The 10,061-nt window shown below is 49.4% G+C and overlaps 1 long non-coding RNA gene across 1 annotated transcript; it reads right to left on the reverse strand.

Annotated features, from left to right (window-relative positions):
- Window positions 1-1,329: 1,329 nt before the first annotated feature.
- On the reverse strand, window positions 1,330-7,036 carry LOC138121006 (uncharacterized). Its single transcript, XR_011156036.1, has 3 exons — window positions 6,698-7,036; window positions 5,141-5,175; window positions 1,330-3,909 (listed from the first exon to the last, which is right to left on the reverse strand). It is a non-coding gene; the product is annotated as an uncharacterized lncRNA (long non-coding RNA).
- Between the last annotated feature and the right edge of the window lie 3,025 nt (window positions 7,037-10,061).

The raw sequence follows: 10,061 nt of genomic DNA on the forward strand, positions 1-10,061 counted from the left end.
CTGGCAGCCAAGGAGCACAGGCAGGATTTATGGTCACAGAGCACATGGAGGTGGCACTTATTTGGGCCATTCTACCAGCAGCTTTTAAATCAAGACAAATCTCTTAATCTGAAGACACTTTTTTTTTTTTTTTGCAGCAAAGAGATTGTCTGAGAATGAAACCAATTATTTAAAAAACAAAGAAGAACAAAAAAAGGATCTGAAACTGCACAGGCTATTTTCAGCCCCAAGATGAATGAAACGTAAAAAAATTAAATGGGCTGCAACTTTTGAATTCTAAAAACGACCAGTCTGAAAACATGAAAATCCAAGCAGGTGCTGTCAGCTGCAAGCACTGATAAGACAGGCTCCTCTGCTGGCAAGTAGTGGAAGATTTCAGCAGGCACACATGGGACAACACAAACCTGCTCATCTGCAGGGCTCTTTAATTATCAGGGGAGACCTGAGACACGCTAATGATCTGCTGTTGCTCCTTATTCCTGGTTCCCAAGGCTGGAGGCTGCTGATGGAGCCGCTAACAGGGCAGATCAGACATGCAACCCTGCCACAGAAGGATGCAGCAGAGACCAGCAGAAAAGGAGATAATGCATCAGGGGAGAGAATTCGATGCAGCTCAGCCTTGTGCCCTACCCACAGCCCATCCACACAGTCCTCCAGACTCTCCCTTGTCCTGTGGCTTTTCCTATCATTTACCTTGGCATGAAGCAGGGACAGATGATCAGGGCAGTTGGGGCTATGAGGACAGACAGCCTCACCAGTGTCATAAAACCTCAAGATTTCTACTCTCCAGAGCCACTGCCCCCTCCCATAGCCCCCTACCCCAATTCAAGAGAGGACGCCGTGCACAGTAATGCGGAAACAAATCTGAGCTGCCCATTTCAAGATGTTGCCCTGAAAATTCACTTTCTAGTGTGTAGTGCCACCATGGGATCTGCGTGGGTGGTTGGAGGATGGAGGGCAGCACCTGTGAGTGCACATCACTTGTGGCTGAGCCAGCTCATGATGCCAACCACGGGAAGAAGGAGCTGCTCCAGCACCGATGGAAGGGCAGCACTTGCCCCATGGCAGGGGAGACAGCCAGGCTCGGGGCTCAGGGGCCTCCACTGGGCAGCAGCACTAGGACCCAGCAAAGCCCCTTGCAGCACAAAGCCCATGCTAATCGGAGACTGGAGGCCCCAAAGGTCACAGAACTGAGGGCTGAGGAGATTTCCAACCTGCTGCACTTGTAATTGGGGCATCTCCTGCTTTTGTCGGTGGCTGTGACCACCAGCTGTTCCCAGGGCCATGTCCCCATCCCTGCCTAAGGACAGGGGTGTGATGGGACAGTCACACTGACACTGGTACATGAAACAGGAATAGACTGAACAGAAAGGGCAAAAGCCCCTTCTCACCCACAGATGTGGATTCATGCTCAGGGGCCAGCAGTAATTCTTCTCTGGCTGAAGCAGAAAACCCTTCCCAGAGCCCTTCCCCTCTGTTGTCTTGCTCACAGCAATTTGGGTTGGTGCTGATCAACTTCATTATATTTAAGTTACCTATCAAGCAGTTGCAGCACATGGTCTTAAGCACTATGACCATGTCTGACTGCCCCAAGGGTGTCTGTATGGGCCTGGATGTGCTGACAGCTCTAGTTCTTCCTGCCCTGGTGACCATACAGATGCACAAACACAGCAATTGGGCTTCCAGAGGCTGGGCTGAAGTTTATTAGTTTTTATAACAGTCATGAAAAGAATTGGATCTCAGACACGCCAGCAATTTGGTACAAAGGAGAAAAACAATGAGGCCAGATGAGGTGTAAATCAGGAGTAACTCCAGGGCTGCTGGAGAGGTGTGAGCAGAGCAGGGTGAGGCCAGAGGCAGAGTACAATGAGTCCTGGTGATGTGGTGGGGTTCAGGAAGATCCTGGAGTCCATCCTTGATGCAGTGCCAGTTATCTGGCCCATGTCAGTGGGGAAGGGGATGATGCTGGCATATCTGGGCCAGGTGCTGCACCCAGGAGCTGTATAGGACCTTGCAGGTGTCACAGCACTGTGTGTGATGTGGATTAGATCCTTGAAGGCACTGTGGGCACTGGCTGATGGCTGTGGGCACTGGCAGCATTTGCCCCACTGTCTGCCAAGCCCCCATAAACACCCACGAGCTGCTGCCAAGCTCAGGGCTGCCTCTCTGTACCAGCTGGGACCCTCTCACCTTGCTCAGCATCCGTCCACACCCTCCCCCAGGGCCAGCCCTGCTGATGGCAGCTCCTGTCCTTGCCAGCCTTTCCTGCAGGATTTTCCCTCTGAAGCACTTCAAGGAGCTAGCATCACCCCTTCCCTTTTGCAGCTGGGGAAACTGAGGCCCTGAGGAGCAACCTCAAGCAAGTGAGCAGCCAGAAGAGCCTGCAGTCTCTGTGGCTTGTGCTGTGTGCTGGCATAAGGGGGTTTTCTCAGTGCCGTTCCCTGCTGTGAGCCCTTCTGCCAGGCCTGCTCTGGGAGGAATAGGGCAGAGGCTGGGGAGTGCTGACCTGAGGCAGGGGCTCAGGGTGCTGCTGGGTGCCACAGATGGGCTGAGCCATGCCACAAGCAGAGTAAGCAGCAGCTGACCATGAGCTTTCAACCACAAAGCCATCGATCCTCTTCCCCCAGCTCCATCCATGCACACATGCTCTCCACGCCAGCTCCATCCCAACAAAGCAGTCCCTGTTCCCTGCTCCATTCCCAGCTCCTCCCCTAAGCTCCATCCCAGCCAGTGCTGGATTTATGAATGAGTGCCCTGCTCTGGTGACAGCGGGCCCTGCCAGCCCGGGGTGTCTCACTCCAGGGAGGAGGCACAGCAGGATTTCGCTGACATCAGGAGCAGCACAGGATGGGGATGGCAGAGCTTTGGAGTGCACAGCCCGCACCCCATGGAGGGCACAGGGCCATGCTCCCCTCCCAGCCCCAGCCTGGCCCCATGCCCATTTGTTGGGGACTATTTTGGATTATAACTCGTGAGCTGCCTGTGCCAGGTTGCCAGCTGGCACCACTGCACGGGTAACAGCTCCTGAGTCCTCACGTCCTGGCGCAGCAGCACAGGCTGTGTTGGTGCTGCTTCCCTCTGCTACGCTGGGCTGGAAACTCCAGCCATCCGAGGGCTTTCCTGGGAGAGAGGCATCCCCACTGCCACACTGGGACCTCGGGCAGGCAGGCAATGCAAGCAGCTGGCCTGCAGCCCTCCTGCATTGCCACGCTCAGCGCTTTGTGCTTTTACCAGCAGCTAACACAACACATTTGAAGGATGGCTGATTTCAACATGGTCCATGCAAAACAAAGACATGGAGCTGGCAAAGCCCTCAGCAGCAAAGACATGCTCGAGGCACATTGAGTAAACCTGACAGTGACAGCTTCTTCTCTTGCCCGTCACCTTGTGTGCCCAAGAGCTCTGTCCATACTCCTGGGAAAACCCTTCCAGTACCTCTCTGAGCCAGGTCAGGGCTCAACAAGATCAAGTTACTCAGGCACTGAGCTCTCTTACACCTCAGACATTTTCTGCTGGAGTTAATGCTCAGCACCTGCAGCTTCCCAGGGGCCAGGATTTTGCCCTGTGCTTCCAGACCACATTGGAAGTGAATAGCTGCTCTGGTGTTATGCGTCCCCTCCCCTCTGTATGTCTGGCTTGGGACCCTTCCTGAAGCTCTGTGAACCATAACCTTTCTTGCTGCTTTCAGAGTGGCTTTGGCTTAGCATTGTGCCAGCAGCTGGCCCAGTGTATTTGCATTTATTTCTTCTGCATCTTGATTGCTCCAAATATCATCATCAAAAACCAGTTCCCAGCACTGCAGGGGCTGTGGTCTTCGTGGGCAGAATGAATGGAAATTGCTGCTCTGTGGCATTTCATGGCTGTACAGACCCATCTCCAATTCTCTTCCTTCTGCTGCATCTGGGAGGCCTTGGAAGAGGAAAGGAGAGTGGCAGCAATCAGAGCTGAGGCTCAGCTTGGAGGAGAAGGAAGGAGCTGGTCCCGCCTGTCTGGCAAGCATATAGCAGTTGCATCTCCATCCTCTCCAAAACCTTTCTCGCTTCTCCTGTCTCACCCATGATCTCCCTGCTGGCTGCTCCCCTCGGAGCCACAGAGCCTGGCTGCAGCAGCTGCAATGGGCTTGTGGAGCCTCTCCCGTGTCCCTGGAGGGAAATATGAACCCCAGTCCATGGCCGCAGGAACTCAGGGAGACCAAGAGCTGGACAAAACCACTGTTGCTGTCTTCCCGCTCCAGCTCCAGGCTCTGAAGTGACACTTTCCCATGGGCTCCTTGTTACTTTTATTTATTTTTTAAGGCTTCTTCACATGCACGTGGCTGGGCTGTGATACGAGCTACGCTTTGCTTTGCCACCAGGCTGCTTTCCTACAAACACACTGCTTATACCAACCCTACAGAAGGATATTTAAGCCTATATTTCAAATTAGGGCTGGCTAAGCCTCTCCTTATAACTGCATCTGCACGCCCTTACTTTATTACCTAGAGCTAATACTCACATATCTCCATGATGAATTCAGAGGTGCACAACCCTGATAAAAGCCTTAGGAAGTCATCTGCTCTCTGTGTCACAACCTGCTGCCAGGAGGTCTTGGGGCTGCATGCAAGAAACCCTCAGACACACTAAGAAAAGCTCCCTGTCTTGAGAAGGGCTGATCCTGCTGCCAGCTGCCCGTGTGTGTGTCCAGACCATCTCTACCCCCTTTTCCAAGCAGACACCAGGGGCTGCTTGCACAGAGCTCCTGTTGTTCTGGGAACAGTAGCAAAAGATAAGCATCCTCATCAGCCTCGGACAGAGGCCTTAGATTAGGTTAAATATCATTTTAGATAGCTGGTTATCCACATCTCTGTCCTGTCTCCACAGCACCAGAGCTCTCTAAAGCAGTGATGATTTCTGCCTCTTTATCTCTCTCTCTCTACTGACACAAATGTTGATTCAGACACAGATGGTACAGACCCAAGACTACTGGACAGTCTGCTGGACAATCCTTTTGCTAGTTATGGTTTGTGTGTTTTGCCTTGCTCCATCTTGCCCAACCAGACGTGGACATGTTGAACAGGGTTTAGAGGTCACCACCATAAGAAGTTTATCCCACCTATATCCTGACACAGGCGGTGATTACAACTTCCCTCCTCACAACTTACCTGCCCCTTCCTCTGGCTTCATCAAGAAGAAAAACCTGTGTTAAAGGAAAAACGTTGTTGTTGTCATTATTATTACTGTTGCTGTTGTTATTATTACTGTTGTTATTATTATTATTAAGCAAGCAGTTTGTTTCTCTGACCCAAAGATGTAACTCACCAGCAGTGTAAGCTTCCCTTAGCATGGAGGAGTGCTCACATAAGGTCTAATCACTGATCTAATTGAACTGATTTGCTGCTGTGTTAAATCAGTGCAGCTATATTGAGCAGATCAGGTCTATGTTTCTATTCCACCGCATCTTAATAAATGATAATAAAAAGCACCTTCAAGACATTAGTGCGAAGAATTTAAACAGAAAGTTACATTTATTATTTTAAATCTAGTCTCATTATTTCTAGGATAGGGATTTTTGAAAGGAGGTATGAAATCCTTGCCCTTGACTATATTCATCTCACATTTTATCAAGAGCTCTGTAGGACATGGAAATGTTTCTTAATGTTCTAGAGGGTTGCGAGAGTTTAAAAATCTAAATTCCAACGAAGATAATAAGCCTCCTTTAAAAATAAAGGAAAAAAGGCATGCCAAAAACCTCATTATTTTAAAAATCAGTTCCACCATTACTTTTATTCATTATTTGAGATTATTGTTCCCTTATGAAGTATCGTCATTACTTCCTCCTTGACAAAATTACATTAAAGTAGTTATTTCCACTTGAGGTTTTGGTGGATTTCCTGATCTAGAGCTCACACTTTGGCTTTTGTAGCTCTGTTACAATACTAACATTGCAAGTTATTTTAGGAAAGATTTATGTTCCAGCAGAAACCATGAAAAGTACATTTCAAACCAGCGATATGGCCATTTTCAAACGGAGCTATCAGCTGTACAAATTTGATCATGGGAGTTTCAGAGCCAGCAGCCTTAGCCTGACAGCAGGGCAGCACCAGGCTTAGACACAAGCATCCCTCCCAAACCTCTCCAGCCTGTTGTGACACTGCCTGTGGACACTGCATCCAGCTGTGACATAGCATTCATGGCTAGCACCCAGGGGTGCAGGTGCTGCTGGCTCCTGGGTTTGCTCTGTGGGGTGAGCCATGGCAATCCTGCCCTCAATGATCAGCCCTGACAGGTTCCACACTTGCCTCTGCCAATGGCTCGCTGCATCCTGATATTAAGCCAAAGATTTGCACCCAGGCTGGACCCAGGCACAGTTTGATGGCCTGGGAGGGGGTGCTAAGAGCCAATCCACCTCCAGGGAGAGGATGGTCCTTAACAGACCCCACCTTGAGCTACATCTGCTCAGTAATGGCAATATTAATCAGGCTGATTAGCTCAGACCTGGAAATGTCCCCACTCCTTTGGATCACTCTCACACAATCAACAGAGGATCCCACACCTGCATTTCTCACCCTGCCACTCACACTGGCAGGGAGGAACTGTGAGCCTCATCTGCCAGATGATGAGTTGAAGCACAGAGAGCCTAAAAACAGGGTAACCTATAGCAGACCCTCCTTAGAGTAGGGGATTTGCAGCCCCAAAAGCAGGGCTGGTCTCTCTCTCACCTTTACCAAGTGTCAACTCGCCAAAGACCTTCTGGTTTGTTTCCTTTTTGTGCCAAGAGGGGACCAGGTCTATCCAGAGCCCGGGAAGAGCTGCAGAAGAGAGCCGAGGCACTCGGAAAGAGCTGCCAGTGCCTTTATGGCTGTCCAAGGACTGTGCTGGAAGGGATGCAGGGTGGGATCCCCCAGACAGCCGGGTGCACCAAGCAGGGCACAGCACTCCTGGGGCCATCCCTGCCGCGTGAAAGCAGCAGTTCAGTGAGCACAGACACCAAGAAAAAGCTGCGGCAGGGCAGGAATCGAGCAGCCCTTGAAGTCCTGCGAGCACAGGGCTCTCCTTCCCGCTGGGAAGCGCCGCCCAATTGCATGGGGCCACCAAAGCTAATAAAGCCATTAATGGGGCCACATGTCACCTCCTGACTAAGGTGTGAGCAATTCACACCTCATTCGACCTTTCAAGTCGGAATGCGCCCACGTTTGGCCAGACTCCTCTCCAGCCTGCAGGGCAAGGCAGCTTAAGGTCAGTTCCCCACATTTTGGGGGCTCTCTTCCACTGAGTTTTCCAGGCTAGGCTGAGTTTAGGCTGTCTCAAAGCCCTCCAGCTAAAAGCCGGTTTTTGGCACGGGACGGGGGGGGATGGCACAGTGGCACGTCACAGGGAAGCTGTGCCAAGAGCCTCTGCTGAATTTTCAGTGCTTGCCACTGACTTGAGCAAAGTCTTTAAAAGCTCCTTTTCTAAAGTGCTCCCGACTTCAGCAGGGCCAGTCTCCGGGATACGTCTGGCCTGGCACTTGGAGTGACGAGTATCAGAGCTCCTGTGGATTTTGGATGGGTTTAGGCTGCTCGGATCTCCTGGAGCTGGGCCCAGCATACTCCACGTGGTGCAACTCCAGAAATGGAAATGCTCCAAGTGAGCAGTTTCTTTCCCAAAATGGGGATTCTTCTTTCCTTTGGATGGAAAACACTAGAGACAGGGGAAATATTATCTCATTGTACTGCAAAGGAAAGCCATTTATTAACTGTGGGCACCAAATTTAACTCAGGGTATTTTTTAATAGTAGTTCTGATGTGAATAGAAATGCTTGGACCCTTTCCTTGCAATGTCAGGAATCTGTATCACAGAATTATGTCATATTGTGAGAAACAGCCACTGAAATCAACTGCGGGTGATAAAAGTGAAACCAGCTAGCCTAAATTCATGAGAAATTCATTCCAGGGGCACAGATTATATGAAATGGCTCCTTAGCTGTATTTGCAACATATGAATGCTCTAAAAGAGCCATCCTATTGCCTCCCACGCCTGCCACGTTATGCAAGGGTGGCTTTTCTCACGTGCTGTGGGGCTCCCAAAGCGCCCACGCTCTGCTGCCGGGAGCCCCGGGGTGGGGTAATCTCCAAATACCGGGCACTGACTGCTCTGCACAGTAAAATCGGGAGGCCAGGCTGAAGCAAGGTGTTGTTTATGTGTTTCTCATTGTTTTCTCAAGCGGGAGAGTCACTTTTATTCGCTAGGAGCACGAAGGCAATGAGGCACAGAGGGATATATGGGCCTGACTGCATTTGGTGTTACACACTGCCCATGCAGCAGCCACAAAGCATCGCAGCAGATCTCCGTGTGTATGTGCTTGGGACTGTCAGCGGAAAATCCAGGTACGTGCTCTTTAGATTATAATCTGAATGTTCTCCTTTCCATTACACCAACCTCTCTACCACTGCTGGCTCCCTGAAGCAAGGCAAATGAGGACATAATAAAGTTCAAGTGATATCAGCTATTGTTTTCTAACTGGTAATTTCCCAGGACTTCTGCAAGCTTCTCCCATCCCAGGTGAAACTCAGTAATTAAGACTGACCTTTGAAAGCTCCCACTTACAATCGTATCTGCTGGTTCTGCTTAATTTGCTCCCTTGTCTTACATATAAAACTGTGAATAATTGCTGCAGTTTATTAAAGTGGATTTTTTTTCAGAGCACTGAGATAATTTAGTTTCAATGTATCCGACAGTACATAATAGGTATGAGTGTTTTGAGCAGGTCATGCTAATGAAAAATGAGTGGGGAGTCGTGTATCTGACTGTTCCTATTTTGTACCAGTGTCACTTGGTTCTAGGGACAGCAGGTTTACAGGATGACACCAGCTGGGAATCCTGCACATCAGGCAGGTCTCTGGCTGTGAAAAAAATGTAGGCTAGTGATAGAAGTATCCAAACCTCTTACAAATGAGCTGAGACTAAAAAGATCATTAGAGGCTTTTAAAAATTAGATTTCGGGGTTTAAATATGTTTTGTAACTGGTTCTTTGTTACATCTTCATGAGCAGAATGCACTTGTTTCATATTCAGATGGAGGGGTTTTGTTGCTTGTTTTTTCTCCTAAAACATAAATACTAGAAACTGGCTGCTGCCTCTGACAAAAGTAGAGATTTTTACAAAATTATATAAAGGAAAACTAAACAAGTGAACTTGGATATGTGGGACTGCTAATAAAATTGAATGAGTTGGCAATGTTGTGCTCTTCCTTCTGCACTCCGAAACAAGCTCTAAGGCCTGAACTTTTGATCTTGTAATCAAAAATACCAAGATATGAGGGTATTTGATTACCAATTCTGTTTTGCTTTCAAACTTGAAATGCACCATATAATCAAGTTAACTATAAAGGACAATTAACTGAAGGAACACAATGTAGATGGCTTCACTTGAGGCTAAAAGCAAGGCTTGGGAAGAGGGCAGTGGAGGGTTTAGGGGTTTGGATGTCGACGTTTCTTTTCGTGCGTTGGTCCGTGCTCAAGAGTGGGGACTCAGGCTGGAGCAAGGTGTAGGATCCCATCCCGACACAGGACTGCAAAGCTGGCCAGGAAAACAGCACCCACCCCTTTCTCCCAAAACATGCACCCTGAGGAGAGCATGAAGCCCCGAGTGCACCAGATAAATCAAATCTCACAATTCACGAGGATCAAGAACTGGAGGCTTTTCTACTGGTTTTATATCCTGGATGATTTATGATTTAATTTAAACACATCGTTTCCAGCTGTTTCTTTTTGCAGGCAATCACCTAGGCTACATTAACCCGATGGTGATGTACTGGTCCCGGGGAGCCCTGGAGAGAGACCACAGCACTCAGAGGTGTGAACTTTCCCCATTTATCTTGATGGGGTGTGCACAGCCTCGCCAGGGAAGCAGGTCCAAGCATGTTAACCCCTTCACTTCCAGCCTCCACCGTGGAAAGGGCTGGTGAGAATCACAGAATCTCCCGAGCTGGAAGGGACCAACAAGGATCACCGTGTCTAGCTCCTGCGCTGGACAACCTCAAGAATCCCATGTGCTTGAGCACATTGTCCAAATGCTTCTCTAACTCTGGCAGGCTTGGGGCCAT

This window comes from Aphelocoma coerulescens, chromosome 20 (genome assembly GCF_041296385.1).
Source record: "Aphelocoma coerulescens isolate FSJ_1873_10779 chromosome 20, UR_Acoe_1.0, whole genome shotgun sequence".
Taxonomy (NCBI): Eukaryota; Metazoa; Chordata; class Aves; order Passeriformes; family Corvidae; genus Aphelocoma; species Aphelocoma coerulescens.